Here is a 15,909-nt window from a genome sequence, read left to right as displayed (position 1 = left end):
TGGAGTCCGTATTTACTTATTTAGTTCTTTAATTTTTTTCCAAGTTTCAAAATAATGTTAAATAACCGGTTTTTGAGGGTGAGGAAGTCGCCAAATTAATATATGGAAGCCAAACACGACATTTATTTCTTATAATTCATGTTTTCATAATTTGTGAAACGTTAATTCATTAATAAATTATTTTCATTCATTGTATTTATTTTTTCTTTATATTTATAATACTAACAAAATTTTGCAATTAAACACATTTAACCGATTTTCAATAAAATCGGTTATGTGTGTTTAAATTGTAAAAAAATAAAAAAATTAAATTAATTGTATAAATAATAAAATATTTAAATTTGCCGCCAATTTTAGTTCCTCATACTACCAAGATATGGCGCTATTATCGAAATTTTGACAACCAGTGAATTACGTGTTACTTGATTTTCTATAACTACTATATTCTATGCCCACGACCACTGGTTTTTATATTGTAATTGTTTTCGCGTCCAAAACATGGCAGTAATTACATAATAACTAGAATAATTATATTTATTATACTGTTATCACTAGGAAGTTGTAACACGTGTTGTACGGTAGGCAAAATTGCTTATCTGAATTTGTGTTTTTGTAAAGGTTTTTAAATATCGCAGAGAAAATGTCTGCTTAAGGCATTACGGTGACGAAGCACTTTGGAAAGAGCTAGCACCATGAAATTTCCAGCGGACCAGTCAAATCACGGATGTGCGTTTTCAGCACTTTGCGACGTTGCCACGTTTCTCACAAATTATAAGAAAATAAATTATTTACTCATTTTCTTTTAAAATTCAAGTGTATTGTTATTAAAAAAAATAAAGTAAATGCAATTTCAAACTTGTTGTATCTTTGAAAGCAATGGGGGATGTTTACTAGATAGTTTACTAGTTGACACAAAAAGGTGAAACCGCCTAATAAAGGCAAAACAAAAACGAGGAGGGCATGCTACCCAATTATTTAGGGGGCAGATTCCACCTAAATAAGATAATTATTCGTTAATTTCTTCTTCAAAAACATTATTTAAAAAAAAAGTTAATAGAACGACATACTAATTCAAACAGATAATATTATTTATTAATAATATTAAATATTTTTTTCTAGTACTATTTCTTTTTGTCGACGCATTTAACCCATTCCACATGAAAGCCCATTAAATACTCTACCTTTCCTGAAAATTTCAACCCTGTAAAAGTTTGGGAAGACATCCAACCCTTAGTTTGAAATATGTCAACATTTTATTAATAATATTAAATATTTTTTTCTAGTACTTTTTCTTTTTGTCGACGCATTTAACCCATTCCACATGAAAGCCCATTAAATACTCTACCTTTCCTGAAAATTTCAACCCTGTAAAAGTTTGGGAAGACATCCAACCCTTAGTTTGAAATTTGTCAACATTTTATTAATAATATTAAATATTTTTTTCTAGTACTATTTCTTTTTGTCGACGCATTTAACCCATTCCACATGAAAGCCCATTAAATACTCTACCTTTCCTGAAAATTTCAACCCTGTAAAAGTTTGGGAAGACATCCAACCCTTAGTTTGAAATATGTCAACATTTTATTAATAATATTAAATATTTTTTTCTAGTACTATTTCTTTTTGTCGACGCATTTAACCCATTCCACATGAAAGCCCATTAAATACTCTACCTTTCCTGAAAATTTCAACCCTGTAAAAGTTTGGGAAGACATCCAACCCTTAGTTTGAAATATGTCAACATTTTATTAATAATATTAAATATTTTTTTCTAGTACTATTTGTTTTTGTCGACGCATTTAACCCATTCCACATGAAAGCCCATTAAATACTCTACCTTTCCTGAAAATTTCAACCCTGTAAAAGTTTGGGAAGACATCCAACCCTTAGTTTGAAATATGTCAACCTTTTATTAATAATATTAAATATTTTTTTCTAGTACTATTTCTTTTTGTCGACGCATTTAACCCATTCCACATGAAAGCCCATTAAATACTCTACCTTTCCTGAAAATTTCAACCCTGTAAAAGTTTGGGAAGACATCCAACCCTTAGTTTGAAATATGTCAACATTTTATTAATAATATTAAATATTTTTTTCTAGTACTATTTCTTTTTGTCGACGCATTTAACCCATTCCACATGAAAGCCCATTAAATACTCTACCTTTCCTGAAAATTTCAACCCTGTAAAAGTTTGGGAAGACATCCAACCCTTAGTTTGAAATATGTCAACATTTTATTAATAATATTAAATATTTTTTTCTAGTACTATTTCTTTTTGTCGACGCATTTAACCCATTCCACATGAAAGCCCATTAAATACTCTACCTTTCCTGAAAATTTCAACCCTGTAAAAGTTTGGGAAGACATCCAACCCTTAGTTTGAAATATGTCAACATTTTATTAATAATATTAAATATTTTTTTCTAGTACTATTTCTTTTTGTCGACGCATTTAACCCATTCCACATGAAAGCCCATTAAATACTCTACCTTTCCTGAAAATTTCAACCCTGTAAAAGTTTGGGAAGACATCCAACCCTTAGTTTGAAATATGTCAACATTTTATTAATAATATTAAATATTTTTTTCTAGTACTATTTCTTTTTGTCGACGCATTTAACCCATTCCACATGAAAGCCCATTAAATACTCTACCTTTCCTGAAAATTTCAACCCTGTAAAAGTTTGGGAAGACATCCAACCCTTAGTTTGAAATATGTCAACATTTTATTAATAATATTAAATATTTTTTTCTAGTACTATTTCTTTTTGTCGACGCATTTAACCCATTCCACATGAAAGCCCATTAAATACTCTACCTTTCCTGAAAATTTCAACCCTGTAAAAGTTTGGGAAGACATCCAACCCTTAGTTTGAAATATGTCAACATTTTATTAATAATATTAAATATTTTTTTCTAGTACTATTTCTTTTTGTCGACGCATTTAACCCATTCCACATGAAAGCCCATTAAATACTCTACCTTTCCTGAAAATTTCAACCCTGTAAAAGTTTGGGAAGACATCCAACCCTTAGTTTGAAATATGTCAACCTTTTATTAATAATATTAAATATTTTTTTCTAGTACTATTTCTTTTTGTCGACGCATTTAACCCATTCCACATGAAAGCCCATTAAATACTCTACCTTTCCTGAAAATTTCAACCCTGTAAAAGTTTGGGAAGACATCCAACCCTTAGTTTGAAATATGTCAACATTTTATTAATAATATTAAATATTTTTTTCTAGTACTTTTTCTTTTTGTCGACGCATTTAACCCATTCCACATGAAAGCCCATTAAATACTCTACCTTTCCTGAAAATTTCAACCCTGTAAAAGTTTGGGAAGACATCCAACCCTTAGTTTGAAATTTGTCAACATTTTATTAATAATATTAAATATTTTTTTCTAGTACTATTTCTTTTTGTCGACGCATTTAACCCATTCCACATGAAAGCCCATTAAATACTCTACCTTTCCTGAAAATTTCAACCCTGTAAAAGTTTGGGAAGACATCCAACCCTTAGTTTGAAATATGTCAACATTTTATTAATAATATTAAATATTTTTTTCTAGTACTATTTCTTTTTGTCGACGCATTTAACCCATTCCACATGAAAGCCCATTAAATACTCTACCTTTCCTGAAAATTTCAACCCTGTAAAAGTTTGGGAAGACATCCAACCCTTAGTTTGAAATTTGTCAACATTTTATTAATAATATTAAATATTTTTTTCTAGTACTATTTCTTTTTGTCGACGCATTTAACCCATTCCACATGAAAGCCCATTAAATACTCTACCTTTCCTGAAAATTTCAACCCTCTAAAAGTTTGGGAAGACATCCAACCCTTAGTTTGAAATATGTCAACATTTTATTAATAATATTAAATATTTTTTTCTAGTACTATTTGTTTTTGTCGACGCATTTAACCCATTCCACATGAAAGCCCATTAAATACTCTACCTTTCCTGAAAATTTCAACCCTGTAAAAGTTTGGGAAGACATCCAACCCTTAGTTTGAAATATGTCAACATTTTATTAATAATATTAAATATTTTTTTCTAGTACTATTTCTTTTTGTCGACGCATTTAACCCATTCCACATGAAAGCCCATTAAATACTCTACCTTTCCTGAAAATTTCAACCCTCTAAAAGTTTGGGAAGACATCCAACCCTTAGTTTGAAATATGTCAACATTTTATTAATAATATTAAATATTTTTTTCTAGTACTATTTCTTTTTGTCGACGCATTTAACCCATTCCACATGAAAGCCCATTAAATACTCTACCTTTCCTGAAAATTTCAACCCTGTAAAAGTTTGGGAAGACATCCAACCCTTAGTTTGAAATATGTCAACGTTTTATTAATAATATTAAATATTTTTTTCTAGTACTATTTCTTTTTGTCGACGCATTTAACCCATTCCACATGAAAGCCCATTAAATACTCTACCTTTCCTGAAAATTTCAACCCTGTAAAAGTTTGGGAAGACATCCAACCCTTAGTTTGAAATATGTCAACATTTTATTAATAATATTAAATATTTTTTTCTAGTACTTTTTCTTTTTGTCGACGCATTTAACCCATTCCACATGAAAGCCCATTAAATACTCTACCTTTCCTGAAAATTTCAACCCTGTAAAAGTTTGGGAAGACATCCAACCCTTAGTTTGAAATTTGTCAACATTTTATTAATAATATTAAATATTTTTTTCTAGTACTATTTCTTTTTGTCGACGCATTTAACCCATTCCACATGAAAGCCCATTAAATACTCTACCTTTCCTGAAAATTTCAACCCTGTAAAAGTTTGGGAAGACATCCAACCCTTAGTTTGAAATATGTCAACATTTTATTAATAATATTAAATATTTTTTTCTAGTACTATTTCTTTTTGTCGACGCATTTAACCCATTCCACATGAAAGCCCATTAAATACTCTACCTTTCCTGAAAATTTCAACCCTGTAAAAGTTTGGGAAGACATCCAACCCTTAGTTTGAAATATGTCAACATTTTATTAATAATATTAAATATTTTTTTCTAGTACTATTTCTTTTTGTCGACGCATTTAACCCATTCCACATGAAAGCCCATTAAATACTCTACCTTTCCTGAAAATTTCAACCCTGTAAAAGTTTGGGAAGACATCCAACCCTTAGTTTGAAATATGTCAACATTTTATTAATAATATTAAATATTTTTTTCTAGTACTATTTCTTTTTGTCGACGCATTTAACCCATTCCACATGAAAGCCCATTAAATACTCTACCTTTCCTGAAAATTTCAACCCTGTAAAAGTTTGGGAAGACATCCAACCCTTAGTTTGAAATATGTCAACGTTTTATTAATAATATTAAATATTTTTTTCTAGTATTATTTCTTTTTGTCGACGCATTTAACCCATTCCACATGAAAGCCCATTAAATACTCTACCTTTCCTGAAAATTTCAACCCTCTAAAAGTTTGGGAAGACATCTAACCCTCTGTTTGAATTAGTATGTCGTTCTATTAACTTTTTTTTCAAATAATGTTTTTGAAGAAGAAATTAACGAATAATTATCTTATTTAGGTGGAATCTGCCCCCTAAATAATTGGGTAGCATGCCCTCCTCGTTTTTGTTTTGCCTTTATTAGGCGGTTTCACCTTTTTGTGTCAACTAGTAAACTATCTAGTAATCATCCCCCATTGCTTTCAAAGATACAACAAGTTTGAAATTGCATTTACTTTATTTTTTTTAATAACAATACACTTGAATTTTAAAAGAAAATGAGTAAATAATTTATTTTCTTATAATTTGTGAGAAACGTGGCAACGTCGCAAAGTGCTGAAAACGCACATCCGTGATTTGACTGGTCCGCTGGAAATTTCATGGTGCTAGCTCTTTCCAAAGTGCTATCGTCACCGTAATGCTTAACGCTGACTCGTACTGTAAGTTGTTTCTATTGTTGTAATGTACAACTTTCACTTTCCTGTTAAATGTGCAACCCTCAATCCTTAACCGCTCGTGACGCCCCCCTTCTGGGAGCATGTAGTTTTTCCTTCTTAAAAAGGACCGTCACAAAAATGAGGGAAGGAGACGCGATGTAGAGCTAAAAGTAAATTGTTGTAACGTTGTAAGTTGTTGGAAGTTTGTAGAGAATAAATCTGTTGAATTTTACACCGAGTATATTAATATTTCCCCTTTCTGAAGTAGCACGAAATCGTGGATACAACACTATTCTTAGGTCCAAATCGCACAATAGGTATTTTTTTTTATACTTGGAAGTAAGTAAATAATCTCATTTATCGGAAGAAAGGCATACCTATATTCAGAATACCAATTATTCATTAAACTCAACTAGTTTGTTAAAGTTAACTAATTGCCTTTCGCAGTTACTTTATAATAGCATACTTTACAGGCAAATAAGCTTGACCATTAAGGCTCTAGACCCTCTGGGAGCTGGCGCATACGTTTTACGTGTAAACTGTTTTCACTGTTTTTAGCCGCAAATTTAGACTTGAAGAGTTTCTTGACATTTGCAGTGTTTCTTTATAAGTAAATGTAGGTCGAAGAGTCATTTTTGATTGAAATAAATGCCTAGATATTTTTTTATTAAATAAAATGTCTGTTAATGAAGTTGATACGAATTTTTGATAACGGTGCATTGTATTGAGAATTTAAAAAAACCATTTTATAGGAAATTTAAAAATACAGACCTGAGATATTTTAGATTTTTGTTAACTGTTCTTAATTGTTAGATATAAAGCAAAAATTAAATTGTAAGTAGGCAACTTTTAATGCATCCTTCTTCGAATGCGTAGCTAGCTGGAAGAAGATTTATGACGGGTTTAGGACGCACCGCTGGAGGTAACCACCATTGGGGTGACCCACAAGATAATAATTTTATTGCATTTGTTCAAGACAGAGAAATGTATCGGCACAAATAGGAATTTTAGCGATTTCTCTAATAGTGGTATAAAATTAAAGCACATGATTTCGGAATTAATTTTTTTAACAAAATAATTAGGTACCTATAGATTTGCATTACGTTTTTTTTTGTAGACACTGCTATCAACGTATCTTATGAGATTTTGAAATACGAGTAATCACACTCGCTATTTTTTTGAATACTTTTAACAATAAAATTATTCCTGTTTTAAAAAAAGTATAAAAAAAGATGATTAAAACTTTGGTTGTACTTAGCTTCGTTCTGCACAGGTTTTGTGATAGAACTACTGAGCTCCCTCACCACGACAAGGTGTCAACCCACTGAGGAAGTTTTTTTTATAATTTAATTTTTAATTTTTCGCTTCTTCTTTCTTGGATGATAAAATTCTTTCCATACGTTATTTGTCTTCATCATATAATTACATCTAATAGTTTTATTTATTTTATTTTTTATAATACGTAGGTCCCATATTGCCTCGCATATTGTACTAGATCCCTTTTATTACAAGTATTTATTTTTTTGACAATTAATTAAATAAACATTAAATTGATCACCTCCTCCCTATACCACACATATTTTTTTGAATCTCGAGGCTTATCACAAGTTTACCTCAAAAGGGACAGCGTGTTTTATCATGCACTGTTTATAGATAATTTCTTATGAAAAAAATGTAATAAATTAAATGAATTGCTCACATAACGATGACCAAGAAGCACGACAAATGTTTCAGAAAAAATGATAATAACGTATTAACCTTGGCAAAACTAGATTTTCTTAAAATACACTTTCGTAATCTTGAAGTCTTTGATGAATAAATTTTCTAATAAATGACAAGTCTTTGCTCCATTTGTTTGGAATTAAAATGTCCAGATGATTTTTATAACTATAGAAATAAATATGAAAAAACATGTAAACAATGTAAAAAAGCAGTTAATTCTACTCGTTTATTATGTGATTGTGGTAGATATTACACTAGAACTAATTTTAAAAGGCATATAAAAACAGATTTGCATAAAAATGGATTGAATTTATTTATTTACTAAAAATTGTTTGTTAGATTTTTTCCTATAATAAATGGAACGAAGGAACTTAAGTAATCTTCGTTTATCTGAACTGTTTAATATTGCAAAATCATTAGACATCAAATATATTAGAAAATATAATAAAGCAGACTTAATAAAAGCTATTATTAAAGCTGAAGAGCAATTACATAAGGAAATAAAAAACGGAAAAAAATCAGTTATGCCTCCTTTGCGGAATTCGGACAGAGTCCTCATGAGCGAAGCGAATTCAGAAATATTTTCATTTGATGATGATTTATTTGCTGAACCAAGGAAAAAGAGAGTTAGTAAAATCAAATGTGACATATGTGGAAAATATATCAAAAGCACCCGAATGCACCTCCATAAAAAAAAGATTTCTGGAAATTAATGGTTAATGCCCCATATGGTAAGTCTATGCAATTTGTTAGAAACCAACAAAATATTAAATTATATTGTGATGAAGAAAAATTACAAAAAGCGATAAACAAACCTAATTTTAAACACAGAACTATATTTAGCAAACACCTGGCAGCAGTTCACAATTTTAAAACAAAAGTATTGTTTAATAAGCTGTATTAGATTTATCGAAATTGTTAATGTATAACTTCCATTACAATGTAATTAAAAAAGAATTTAATGAAAACGTAAAACTTCTTTATGGAGACACTGATAGCTTTATATATGAGATTAAAAATGTCGATTTCTATGAATTTATGAAAAACAATCCCGACTATTTTGATACAGCTGATTATCCAAAGGATCATCCATTATATTCGGATAAAAATAAGAAAGTAATAGGGAAGTTCAAAGATGAATTGAATGGTATTAAGATATTAGAATGCATAGGTTTAAGGTCAAAAATGTACAGTTACAGAACTGAAACGTCTGTTTCGAAAAAATTAAAAGGTATCAAAAAAGCAGTATTGAAGAAAGAAATAAGTTTTGAAGATTACAAAAATTGCTTGTTTAATCAAAAAGAATACTTTCATAGGCAGAAAGTGATCAGGAGTCATAAACATGATATATTTACTGAAGAAGTAAAGAAAAAGTCTCTAAGTTGGAAAGATGATAAAAGATACCTTTTACCTAATTCTACAGATACATTAGCTTATGGACACGTATTAGTATCATCATAATATAACATAACATAATCGCTATTTTTTATTAGTGTTGAAGTAATAAATTAAGAAAACAATAATTACAATTACGATAATAAACATAAGAACAAAAATAATAATTTTTAATTTATTAACTTGTTGAATGAGACTTGAAAACTTTTTTCGGAATTTTGGATGTTCTTCATTGAATATATTTAAATTCTTGAATACAGTACTTTCCATTTATTTTACAATTTTTGAATCTTTTCATTTATTGCTCTCATATTTTTAGTATGTCTTTCAAATATTTTCAAAGTTCTTTTACATCATCGATGTTTGATGGTATTACTACTGTTTTGCTTCTTAATTCTGCTAGTTTCTTAGGATCGTAATTATTGTAGTTATCTAATTTATATTCCAATTCATCTATTTTATTATTAGCGGACTCTAGCTCACAATCAGTCATAATTAATTGTTCAAGGAATAAATTAGCTGCTTTTCTTGCAATATATTTATCTACAACTTCTTGTTTGAAACCAACTATTTTTGCTCCATCTTCTAATCTGTCTATTTCAGTAATAATAGGTTTTAAATCTTTTTTCCATTTTTCAAGACAAACTAGTTTGTCCATTTATGACTGAAAAGTTTCTAAAGATTTACTAATTAATTCGTCTGCTTCTTCATCTAAACTTGTATTTTTACGACTACCTGCTTTATGTTCTACATTATCGAATATTTTTTTATTTTACTTTTTCTCTCTTTTGTTCCCAATTGTTCCGATTTGTTCTCTTTTGTTCCGGATTGCTCTGGTTTGTTCCCGTTTGTTCTCGTTTTACATGCAATCTTAATTCCAACTGAATTTAGTCCCATATTAAGGGAATTTCTGGAAATACTTTTAGATTTGCAAAAATCTGTCTTTGTTAGTTTTTTATTTACGGTCGAATTGAGATATTCTATAGCAAAATTACGATTTCTCATTTGAGTTACTTCTTTGATATTTTTTGGTATATTTAGTTTTTTATCTTGAGTAAAAGATTTGTAACTATTTTTAAATTGCTGGAGGTCAGATTGTTGTCTTATTTTTAATGGTGTATAATATTCTGCTACAATTTTACTTTCTTTAGTATTTGCCATTTTTTAATTTATTTTAGAAAATTTATCTGATTATTAATTAGGTACATGACAACAAAAAAATGCTTGTTTTTTACACCTGCTAGAGTATAAGCCACCAAACTCACACCATTTGTGGAGGTCAATTTTTTCGAGACTAATTTTATACTCACAAAGAAAGTATAAGACATCTATTCAGAGTTTGGGTAAAGATTAACTTATAAAGGTTAACTTACAAGGGTATACCTGTTTATTTTTTTCTGTTCCGTATAAAAGATTTAAAACTGTTTTTGAATTGTTGGTGTGCTTGTTAACAGTGTGTAGTTAATACTATGGGTCAATCTTGCTTGCTTTATTTTTTACAATTTAGTAATGAAAAACAGGTATTTTGATATGTCATTTGAGTTGTCAAACGCCCTTCATTTTATCACTAGTGTTAAAAAATAACATTATTTTATAATTATTGTTTAAAAGTACAGTGGAAAAAAATGATTTTCATCTAGTTGCTTGTGAGATTTTTTCTCATGGAATGTTTCCTGTGCCGCTTCATTGGGATTTCTGTCAATAAATGTCATCAATCAATAAAATTGACAATTACAAATTATTACAATTTTCGGAACTGTAGTAACACACACTTTCCATGTACAGTTTGTAAGAAAATACCTACTGTCCTACATTTTAGAGGCGTACATCCGACCTGGACACATAAGGTAAATCGAGAATGGCAATATTCAATTCTTTTTGGTTAGAGTACTGCCGTCCTTATTTGCGTATAGCGGGACTACGTATTTTTACATCAGTAATCCAAACGAGACTTGATGAAAATCATTTTTTTTCCACTCTGTAGAATATCATTAATATATTCAAGGAATCAAATTTATTATATCCTCTTGGAGAAACATCCGTTTTTATAAGCAGACTCGTATAATTTCTTTGATTTTAAGAATCTTCAGAATCACTCAAATCAAAATGATTGCTTTTCGTGACTGATTCGTAAAAAATACTAGTATGCAATACGTTGCAAAATGCCTTTGTGTTTTGCAGCTTATTGCATAAAGAGCTTAGAGCTATTACAAATTCTATTTTGAATTTTGTCATTAATCCATTGACTTACAATGTCCGTAAAAGGTGCATATTGTACATACTCAAACTTACGTAATTATTGCATAAATTATAAGTTAAAGGGTTAATTCAAAATTCAATGTTTGTTAAACTCACTCAAGATTTGTCTATCATGCTTCCCATTTCTTTGTAGTATTTTTCGATTTATTGTGCAAACATTAATTTATGGTTTTCATTCATTGTTACAGGCAGTTTGTTTATTATGGAGGATAATCCGGCCAATTGTTTATCATCTACCCTTTCACCGGATTTTGAAAAAGTCTTGAAATCCGATACTTTTGTTGATAAAAGTGGGTTGATGTTAGCAGTTTTTGAAACGGACGTTCAACCTATGGTATTGTGTACCGCACCGCGCCGATTTGGCAAAACTGTAAACTTATCCATGATGCAACGATTCTTGGAGTTGGAAGTAGATGAAAATGGAGAGGAGAAAACAACGGTTTTGGAAGAAAAAGACAATTACAAACTCTTCAGTTCAGCAAGGTTCAACTTAAAAGTCATGGAGAATAAGAAGTTTGTAGAAACTCATTTCGGACAATATCCGATAATCAAAATAACTTTTCTCTGTTGTGTTAACGTGAAAAGCCAATCTGATGCAGTGAATGTGTGTAGAAGCGCTATATCGCGGGCTTTTAGGCAATACAGTTACCTTTACAAATCCAAATTGTCACCGTTGGAAGACGATGAAAAAGAGGTTTGCGAAAAATGGTGTGACGAATTTACCTACACAGGAATTCCAGATGACAAAGTAATCGAGGGGTTGGGATGCTTGGCAGTTTATCTGAACAAGTTTCATAAAAGAATGGTTTTTCTACTCGTTGACGAGTACGACTCGATCATTTCAAATGCGTTGTATAATGTGCAGAACGCTGATCCAAAGGCTGAGCTCAAAGAGCTAGAGGAAGCTGCCTCACTCCCAATTCAAGTAATTGGATATGCTTTAAAAGGATTTCCTGAGATCTTTAAAGGAGCGTTTATTACCGGAATTTTGGATGTGGGTGGTGTAGCGACTTCCACCCTATTGGGTAATGTATTGCGACGGCAATTCGGAACCAACAATCTGTGCCAAGATTTCTATGGATTCACTGAAGATGAAGTTTGTACTCTATTTAATCGGTTTGCAGTAAAGGAGGAATTGAGAGAAAAAGCGAAGGCTAAATATAATGGGTATTTCAATGGCTCGAAACAATGCCTATATAATCCTCAATCGATTGTGCAGTTCTTGGGAAATTTATCTCTGGGAGAAGGTGCTTTAAAAAATTATTGGCAAGAATCTGGTTACATTCACAATATGTATAAACTATTTGAAGAGGGTAGCGTGAGAACGTTGTTGTATGAACTTCTACAAGGTGTTAAAGAAGATTTTCAATTCAAGTTAAGACCGTTAGACTTAAGAGATCTGAAATCTTTGCATAACATATTAGTTAATCAAAATTTGACTTGTCGCGAAGAAATAGTTGTTCGATTTCTTGTATCTCTAGGATACTTAACATATTCATTTCATGATCGCAAACTCCAAATACCTAACGCTGAGCTAATTGATGAAATTATGGAGCTGCTACGAGATTATTTTTTTGAAAGATTTGGTATTAACAGTGAATTGGCTAAAGCTTGTTCAGCATCATTTTCTGAGCTAACCATTCTCTGTGATGAAGGTGATTCATTAGCAATGTTCAAAGAAGAATTAGCAAATTTTCAAAATAGTATAACCTGTCTACTTCAACGTTCAACACTTATCGATCCATTGAATGAGGCAACTTTACAGAGTATAATTACATTGACATGTAGTCAAGCAGGATTTCTCTTCGGAAACGAAATAATAATTCCAAATCATAGAACCAAAGTTGATATAGTACTGTTTAATGATAAATCTGGGATAATAATGGAATTAAAATGTGATCCAAATACTGTACAAGACGCATTTAAAGAAATCTTTCAAAAGCGGTACTACAATGTTTTCACAAATAAGAAGTATTTTGATGAACGTAAGAAATCTCCTTCTCTTTCTTTTGTTATGGCAATGCATGTGGATTCTGACAACAAAGGATCTGTGATGTGCCTGCGACGCGAGGATGTTATTCACGTTCTGGATGATCTGCAAGTTGACGCTAGAAAGTCATCGCTAGAAGATCGCATTGAGATAGCTGTTAATTCTATGGGTGAACGTTTCATTAACAGTTGTTGCGAAAAAGCAATTCTTGTCTCTTAACATACCAGAGAAACCGGTTCAGTTTTTGTTTAAATTTAAAGTAGCTATTTATATATAGTTATAATAAAACATGAATTACAAAGTTTATATTGTTTTAGTAGAAATGCAAAGACTCCTTTTTGATATTGGACTTTAATAATTGGAAGCCGGTCTGATGGGTTTTAACGGTTCAGTTACCCAAACCAGCTTGATCAGGAAATGAAATCCACAATATTTCGGGGTATTCAGGATTGATGGTCGTGCCGATGATTCTCCTCGATAGACACATACCTATAAACGGTATAAGCTGTCGTGAAAGAGGAGATGCTGTAAGAATAGATCGGATTGTAGTCGGGGAATGTTTTTCGTACGACTGTCCGATTGTTTCTAGAGTGACAGTTTCGGGGTAGTCTTTAGCCAGTTGGGCCAAATAAGCATTAATCTTTAAAACAATAACTAAAAACGGGAGTTATTTTTTCCAAGTGTTACCTCAACGTGGCGTAAGTAATTTTTCCCAAACCTAAAGCTTGTCTCGATTTGTGGTAGTGTTTTTCAGCCTGAATGGCGGTTCCAACATTTTCGATTTCAATGCTAAACTCAAGATTGTTGAGCCCTCGTATTTGGCACTAGACAAGCCCACGAGGGCTAGTACTATCAGTACTGGCACTTTCATTGCGATATCTACTGAGGTATCGAGAGCAGAATCTCTTTTATAAACGTGGTGGATAAACAACAGTCTAATCTGCTGATTCTTCGATAAAATTGAATTGAATTTGTCCTAATTCTCTTTTAATCCAGTGTTTTAACGGATTACGTCTTCAAATATTTGTTTAGTGGTTAAAAATCCAGCTTCAATAGTTTAATCCCGTGATATTTCATCCTTGAGTGATACAAGACTTTTGTCTATTATTATTAGTTGTTACAAAAGAGCTAACAAAAGTAAAAACGAATAAAAAATTAATCCTCGATAAAAATTAGTTTCATCAATAATTTTTTTAGAAATGTGTAAAAAGTGCCATAAATTGCGACTTCATAATTAATTACCCGATTTTAACAAATTACTGAATAAAAAATTTCTCAATTATTTTATATCGTACATATTTTTGAATTAATGGTCCGACTAATGCCATTCAAATACTTTCGTGTTAATTATTATTTATTACTTCTTGTTAGTGTGATTATTTAATATAACGTCTGGGGCCCGTTTATAAAATGGTTTGTTAAAATTTAATTCGTTGTTAAAAGTTAACAACGCAAATCAAATCAAATTTGCTAATTTGTTAGTTGCAAATTAACTTAATGGCCCTTAGATATATATATATATATATATATATATATATATATATATATATATATATATATATATATATATATATATATATATACAAAAATAAAAGTGTCTCAGATCAATGCAAAGCGCAAACAACATTCTTTTTATCAAAACTAAATTACTTACATAATGAAATTTGTAAATGGTTTCTAATAATCTTAAGCAAAAAAATTTTTCTTAATTTCTGGGTTTCTGGGTCCATTAGTTATAACTATAACTTACTATAACTATAAAGTCTACCTTTGTGCCCTATTTCAATAAAAAAAATGCAAATCCGCTGTTGCTATTTTCATTAAAAAGGTAGATGTTTAAATTTAAACAGTCAGTATACAGCGTGCTCAAAAACTGGCGCACCAACTCATTGGTGTGTGGTAGAGAACTGGTTACATATAAAGGTAAAAATAGTAAAAAAATTCTTTGAATTAAAGTTATTGATAAATAACTAATTTTAGATAAATGATATGTGGCAACGTTGTCTAACAGTCATGATCGCAATAGAATTTGATCAACAATAATCTACACATTGTGATTTTTTGGATGAATTTTAATTTTTTTTAATTAAAAAAACTGCTAAAACCTGATAGTAAATTTAAAAATAATTATTCATCGTTTTGTTACGGAACGATTACCTGGTATGAAACATAGAAATATAAAAAAATAATGATAACTAAAGAAGTTAACACAATAAGTTTGTAGCTCAAGATTTTTTAAAATATGACTTTAGGAATTTTTTTAACATTTTTCCCGTGATCTACACGTGCTTCTCAACAACGTACCACTGCGTTGGTGCGCCAGTTTTTGAGCAGCCTGTAGATAAATCTAGATAATTCTTTTGTTCTACACACATTCACTGAAACTTGGTTAGATAATAACTTGATAATATCGGGTGATTCAAAAATGAGTGGCATAATTTTAACCACGAATACCCCTCTACAATTAAGAATAGATAGGATAGTATTTACTGACCCACCACAAAAAATTGGAAAATTACAATTTTTCAAAAATTGGTATGGAAAAATGGTTTTTGAAAATATTTTTGTTACCGTTCATGCGATTATTATGAAATTTTGCATGCCAA

At 30.5% G+C, this 15,909-nt stretch overlaps 1 long non-coding RNA gene across 1 annotated transcript; it reads right to left on the bottom strand.

Annotated features, from left to right (window-relative positions):
• Positions 1 to 12,448: 12,448 nt before the first annotated feature.
• LOC135266333 (uncharacterized) lies at positions 12,449 to 14,414 on the bottom strand. The gene is made up of 2 exons (XR_010334313.1): positions 13,991 to 14,414; positions 12,449 to 13,943 (listed from the first exon to the last, which is right to left on the bottom strand). It is a non-coding gene; the product is annotated as an uncharacterized LOC135266333 (long non-coding RNA).
• Positions 14,415 to 15,909: the final 1,495 nt, after the last annotated feature.

This window comes from Tribolium castaneum, chromosome 1, assembly GCF_031307605.1.
Source record: "Tribolium castaneum strain GA2 chromosome 1, icTriCast1.1, whole genome shotgun sequence".
Taxonomy (NCBI): Eukaryota; Metazoa; Arthropoda; class Insecta; order Coleoptera; family Tenebrionidae; genus Tribolium; species Tribolium castaneum.
Note: the sequence above shows the minus strand (reverse complement) of the source record. Positions and strands in the feature narration are given on the sequence as shown.